Genomic DNA, 7,296 nt, shown 5'->3' with positions numbered 1-7,296 from the left:
TTCCCCCCCCCCCCCCCCAAATAGTGTTTGCATTGTCATAGGCTATTGTATTATATATTCTTGTGTAAAAAAAAACCTCAAACCTTAGCAGGTTAAAGCTAAGTATCTGTTGTCTCAGTTTCCCTAGGTCAGGAATTTGGGAGTGACTAAGCTGGGTGGTCCTGGTCTGGGCCCTTGGGGTTGCCGTCACAGGGTTGGCCAGGATTACTTCTGTGGGCTAGTCTGGGACTGGAGTATCAGCTTCCAAGCTCACACACAAGGCTGTTGGCAGGAGGCCTCAGTTGCTTGCTGGATGTTGGGTGCAGGCCTCAATTCCTTACCATATTGGGCTCTTCCTAGGGCTTCTGGAATGTCATCATTGACATGGAAGCTGGCTTCCCACAGAGTAAATGATCCAAGAAGAGTAAGGCATATGTGGTAGTGCTTTTAGCAACTTGGTAATCTATCACCATTTTGCTACATTCTATTCATTAGAAGTGATTCACTAAGTCCAGCTCACATTAAAGGCAGAAGAATTAGGCTTCGTTTTTTGGAGGGAGAATCAAATAATTTACCTATTTTAAAATCATTATATCAATTTAAATTATGATTAAAGGAAATATTTATGAATCAACTTAGAAATGTTGTGATTAGAACATCAGAATGGAAAGCCTAAAACACCTGGCTCCTCATTCTAGCATTTTAGCTAGAATGCACACTGCATGATCTCATTGGCCCTGTTAAGATACTCATAGCCTCTCTAGTTTCAGAGAGTTCGTTAGTCTAATCCATAGGAAGACATTAGTTCCATCATGTCCAGAAGCATGGAGGGTCTGAGCTTGCTGTCCAAGTGCTTGAAATTACTTTGGGCCCATCCCTTACATATGAGCACACCTAATGTGTCACCAGCCCTGCAGCACCCACCTTAAACCACAGCTGCAATCCTGTCCCAGAGCCTGTCTTGTTAACATCCTCTTTTACCACCTAACCTTCTGCACTGCAGGCAAAATTCAAGATTGCAATCATATATCAAGAGAAGTTTCATTAACCTAAAGTTAAACAGCTCACCAGTTTACTTTTTATAGTTCAATACTTCAGGAAGACTCTAAAAGTTTTGTAAAGAAGTTTGCCTTCAGATATCATCTAATACACAACATCAAAAAGAATTAGTTTTCATTAAACTAGAATCCATATGAGAAAAATTAGGAGATGTTAACAGGGTAAAATAATCACAATAATATTATGGTAGAAAGAATAAACATATCTTGCAAGAGAAAAGCCAAGGAAATGTTGAACGATACTGTGCAGTTTGTGAAGATGCTACGTTATGCCCTTGTTGTTGTGCAGTTTGTAAAATGCTTTTATGACCTTGCTTTGCTGTTGACTGAACCCAGCATTTTTACCTGATATGGTTTATTGATAGGAGGGACACTTCCATAAAAGAACCAGGAGAATCAACATATTTAAAAATATATACTCTTAAGTCAAAGATGCAAGTAATGGTTCACCACTTTCAAATGTTTCTGGCTCCCAATACTTACAAGGTCGCATACCCATCCATCCTCCTGGTTGTCATTTTTCATTAAAAGAATAATGAAGCTAAAACTGAATTTTTTTTGGAGTGAAAAATGGAGGCAAAAACAACCCTATTAATCAAGCTTATTCAAGTGCTGTGATTCTTTTAGTCACCTGGTGGAAATGCTGGTGGGCCAGCCAAAGTTTTTGCCAGTATGATGGACTTAACTCAACTCTCCCCCAGGGATCAGCACTGTAGAGTGTGATGGAGATATGGAACCACATCGTGCAACAGAAGCTGAAAAATCGGACAAGGGGTTGGTTCTATGTTGAGTTTGCTATGGAAATTCACTTGCCCAATTAGCCTTATTTTAACTGTGTTTCATGTCTTCAGAGCTAAGCTAATTAGGCTGGCTCCTACAACCAACCAGGAAGCCATCCCTTGATTATGTGGATTTGGACATCTGTGGGGGATGCAGAGCGTACCCTGCAAGAGAAACAAACTGAAGTCCAACTATTGTTGCTAATTAGAGAGGGAAACAAGGAAAAAATTTTCCAAAAGCTTTACAAGGTAGGAAGGACAGCATGTTCCAAGAGAAAGAACATTCTCCTCCTAATTACCTGTAGCTCAGCAAGCTTTATGCTAACCAAATCAACTCTGGAAAAGCTGAATATTGACCTTGAGGGCATTTTTCAAGGGAGAGAGGGATTTGAGGTAAACTAGTTTTGCCCAAGGGCTTACGATAATGTTTTTGCTTGAGCTCCAAAATAAATAATGAACTTAATAACAGCATGAATGTTCACAGTCTTTCTTCAAAGGTTCTCAATGCTGTGTTCATATTACCATCTTTTCCCCTGACATTCCCGAGCAGGTGGATGGAAATGGAAATGATTTTCCCATTTTACATTGTTAAAACCGTCATACTCACCACAGGGACAAAAAATAGAAATGCAATGATTCTATCTTCAGCTCATCATCATTTCTTACTCTGCCTTCTAACTACAGTTTCTGTTTCAAAGTTCCATTTCCTGGAATGTTCTCCTTCCTATTCCCTTGGCTTAAACTCTGCACCTAGGTAAATTCATTTTGTCCCTCAGGAACAGCTTGAGCGTGGGATCCCCATGGTCTCAAATACCCTGGACTCATTCTTTGTGTCTGCTTTTCTCACTAGACTGTGTATTTCATAAGAACAGGCTAATAATCTGAATCATTTAGTCCTGTGTGCTTAAGGTTCTTGCTAACATCTGGCATGTAATAGGCATTTGAAATATATTTCTTAAATAAATGAATAGACTTTATTGAGACTCAAGACAGAGGCTTAGAATGACTGGGAGGAAACCGAGGGTGACAAGCCATCACTGCATTACCAGACAATTGTCAGCCTCTATTTCTGAGTGCCTGGATTATCCATTTCCTCAGATTGGGGAATCCCTTTGCTTGGGACTAACTCCAATCAAGTCCTAGTGTAGTAGAAGATAACACTACCACAGGGGGGTGGGGTGGGTAGCATGAACCAGTCTAGAGTTACTCTCATTCACTGGGAGATTCATAAGGCAGGATGGTGGTCAGACCAAAAACCTGTTTTCTGGTAAAAGGCAAACTTTGATATGGTGCCAGGAGACTTGTACGAACCATCATTACAAGCTTAGAGCCTTCCAGTCTGAGAAGAGAGGTCCATAAACTGTTGAGTCCATAAACTACTATTATAGCATAGAGAGCAAACCAGAACTTTTTGCCCATTTGCACATTCATTCAACCATCTGTTGAGCGCACTATACTCTAGTCACTGGTCTAGGAACGGGGGAAAAGTAATGAACAAGACATGAAGGATCTCAGAATGAGATAAATAGAACAGAATCATGATCAGACCTCAGAACTGTCTTAGTGCCTCTCTACTCTCTTGCAGATATATAAGAAATAAGTGCTTATTATTTCACGCCAGTGAGATCATGAAATTTTTCTTATGTAACTGAGACAGACTGGAATAGGGGTGAGAGTAGAAGCAGGGAATTCAGTTCCTATGCAAGTGTGGTGGTTCAGGTGGAAGATAACAACAGCCTGGAGTAGGATATGGCCAGGGGAGATGGAGAAAAGCAGATTGACCTCAGAAATCTTTTCGATAACCAATCAAGAGAATTTGCTGATGAACTGTATATGAGGATAAGACACAATGCTGAATAAGGAATGCTATCTGACAACTGGCTGGAGTAGCTATAAACTTGTCAGTCCTAGTTAAGGAAATGAGGAATCTTGGGGGAAGAACAGGTTTGGAGTGATAGTTACAGATTTATCATTAAGATGTACAACATGTGAGATGCCCATGAATGGAAACATCAAGCAGGCAACAGGATACACACGTCTGGGGCTCAGTGAAGAGGACAAAGCTGGGAATGCACATTTGGGGATCCTCGGCATATGTGTATAACTCAAAGCCACAGGACTAAATGAAATACGGGGTGGACTGGTACAGGAGGAGCCTAGGAATTCTGAGAATGGGAATTTAATCACAGACCCAGGCTAAAATTTTCCCCACTGTCTAAACTTTGAATCACATGGCATTTAAAAAAAATGTGTAATAAAACTTGAATGAGATGAAAACCTGGAGTCAGAATTGATGTGTGCTTGCTCTGATAGACTAGAGCTCACCTGATAAATATGTGAATTTTCTCCGAGTTGAGGAAGATCAACTTGTGATGAGCACCAGGCTCACAATAATACCATTTTGTGCGAATAATGTTGATAAAGCAGGTTTCCTTTTTTTTTTTCCCATTTCAGCTTCAGCTTAAATACTTAATTCTTTCTTAGGTATCAGGTTTCATGCTATTGTTATCAGTGACATGATGGATGAAGTCCAGATATTCATGGATTCTGGACACTTGGGTCTACTGTCAAGACACTTGGTTAGTAGCACCACTGAGCCCCCCAGGAACTTTGGAGACATACTGAGCATACACTCAGTGTGAAAGAAACAGAATCAGACATCCTTTCATCCAGATCAGATTTTCTGATTTAGGTGCTCTGGACACTGGTCCATAAGGTCCCATTAGCTTCTTCATTTGAGGAATTTATTTTCTATTATGTATATTATTTTACTATCTATTTAATTCTATTTTTTTTGGTGGTGGTACTGGGGATTAAACTCAGGGATGCTCTATCATTGAGCTATACCCCCAGCCCTTTTTTATCTTTTATTTTGGGAGAGGGTCTTGCTAAGTTGTCCAGGCTGACCTTGAACTTGTGATCCTTCCTCAACCTTCCAAGCCACTTGATAATATCAATAATATAGTATTCTACCTTCTCTTGCCACATTGGCCTACATGTACAACATGTGAGATGCCCATGAATGGAAACATCAAGCAGGCAACAGGATACACAACATCATCACAGTGTTGTACTCATAGTGTCTCCTGAGTACAACACTGTGATGATGTTCACATACAGCTTGAACACTTTAAAATTCTTTACTTTGGCTAATTTTTCAGAATTTGCTGAATTTTTCTGACTGTATTGTAAATTTGAGGAAAAAAATGTTTTACAAATTTCAGTCCTATCCAACATCAGTCTTTAGTATCAACCACAAGTTAATATCTATTTCTGACCCTAAAAATACAAATATGTGGACAGAAATGAAATAGATGATCTTATCTATACTTTACATGACTTCAAAGTTAAGATGGCACTTTGAACTCTTGACCCTAATTGGATGCCTGTCTCCTATCTCAAGCACCCCTCACTATGATCTCCCTATACTCTGTTAAAATGTTTGCCCATTTCTTTAAGATGTTATTCAACACCCACTTTCTTCCCTATGCATTCCAATACCAACTTTACCAGATTCGAATAAACTGCATTTTCTTGGCATGCCAACAGTCACATGTGTCACTATATAGGTAGGTGTGGTTAGGAGTTTTTAGTGTATTCCAGGCTTGCTTCTGATAATTCTTCTTGTATCTGCCCGGTTTCCTGCTTCAGGGCAGCACTTCTAGGGCCTGAGCCATCACTTCTCATAGTCTCTCATGTAACTCTTTGCATGTCACTGACAGATGCCCAAGTTATGGCCACTGGTGATAAATCTGCCTGGGTATGCAGATTCAAAGCTGCAAAACAGTACGTTCCTCACATGTGAATTTATGGTCTGGGGGAGATATCACTAAAACACGCCAAGGTCTCTAAGAAAGCACAGAATAACTTCCCCTTTGTGCAGACTAGGAGGAAACCTGTCCCTTGTGAGAAGCTACATTAGAAAAGGAATTGTCACAGACACCCAGACACATCTGTGTGTAGCCTGGCTACACAGTTTGCCATTGCCAGGTAACTAGGAGCTTCTTGGGTTCATTACCCCCAGAGTTAAATGCAGCCCAAGGCTTCTCAGTGGGTTCATAAAAAAAAATATGGAAACAATGACTTGCTTTAGGAAGTTTTTTTAAAGGTAAATCTTGTTTGAAAAGATTTTTCCAAAAACATTAAGAGATACTTGTAAAATAATGTTAGAAGGAAATTGCATATTTATTATTTTGATATAGCAAAAGCTTTTGATTGGTTCTTAGAAATGTTTTTGCTAAAAAAAAAAATTGGCACTGAAAAATAATTAAATAATGCCAAAATTTTTGACAGGTTCTAAGTAGAGAATGCTACTTCTCTTTACTTATCAGGGAGACAGTGCTGAGAAGGTCTCTGGTGTCAAACTGTTTTGGCTCAAATCCTGACTTTGTGTCCTCCTCCCTATGTGACTCTGGACAAAGCATTTTACCCCTCTGAGTTTCAGGGGCTTCATCTATAAAAAGATAAAGACAATTTTACTTACCTGCTATGGTCTGAAATGTTTGTGCCCCGCCCCCCCCCCACATTCATATGTTGAACTGCTAACCCCCAAGGTGATGATATTTAGAGGTGGGAGGAAGTTAGGTCATGAGAATGAAGCCCTCATGAATGGCATTATGAAAGAAGCCCAGAGAGCGGTCTTGCCCTTTCTACCATGGAAAGGCACGGATAGACAGTGCCACATATGAACCAGGAACCTCATCAGACATCTAATATGCCAGTGCTTTTGATCTTGGGCTTTCCAACTTCTAAAGGCTGTGAAAAATAAGTTTCTGTTGTTTATAAGATGTCTTGTCAATGGTGTTTTGTTATAGCAGCACAAAGAGACTAACATACTATGCCAGTGGATTGTTGTATGATTTAAGAAAGTTAATACATGTAAAAGTGCTTTGAACTGTGCCCAACACGTGGTCAATGTTCAGTGTGTTAGCTGTTATCTTCCTTCCCACAAACTATAACCACCCCTACACCCATCACCCATTATCACATCTACCATTGCTAACCATCACCTACCTTGATCACTCCCATGACCTGCTATGACCACCACCCAACCATAATATCCAACCATCACTACCATTACCATTCATCACTCATTATGAGAATACCCACTATCACTCACCATCAACCACCACAAACATCATTTTGTCTTCTACTGTGATCCCCCATACCAACTTTATCTTTCACTGATGAGCAGAGGATCTGTTCTGCTGAGCAGAGGCCATAAAAGTAGCCAGAATATCCTTTTCAATAATCTCTTAGGTATAAAAACTTATGCAGGGCTGGGAGATCCCCCCAAATCTATTCACTTGTAAAGGTTATGGACAACAAAAATAACTAACATAATTTCAGGATTACTATGTTTCTGGCACTGTGTTAATCTTAGTTTTCCATGAATTATTTAAGTTTCACCATGACTTTGTAAGGTAGATGCTATTACTGTTTTATGTACAAAAAAAAAAAAAAAAAAAAAAAAACCGAGG

At 39.7% G+C, this 7,296-nt stretch overlaps 1 protein-coding gene across 1 annotated transcript in view; it reads right to left on the bottom strand.

The window, feature by feature from the left end:
• Ryr3 (ryanodine receptor 3) overlaps positions 1 to 7,296 on the bottom strand; it is a 356,005-nt gene that overhangs the window by 120,602 nt on the left and 228,107 nt on the right. The window lies entirely within an intron of this gene.

The sequence above is a fragment of the Marmota marmota genome, unplaced genomic scaffold (genome assembly GCF_001458135.2).
Source record: "Marmota marmota marmota unplaced genomic scaffold, marMar, whole genome shotgun sequence".
NCBI classification, from domain to species: Eukaryota; Metazoa; Chordata; class Mammalia; order Rodentia; family Sciuridae; genus Marmota; species Marmota marmota.
Note: the sequence above shows the minus strand (reverse complement) of the source record. Positions and strands in the feature narration are given on the sequence as shown.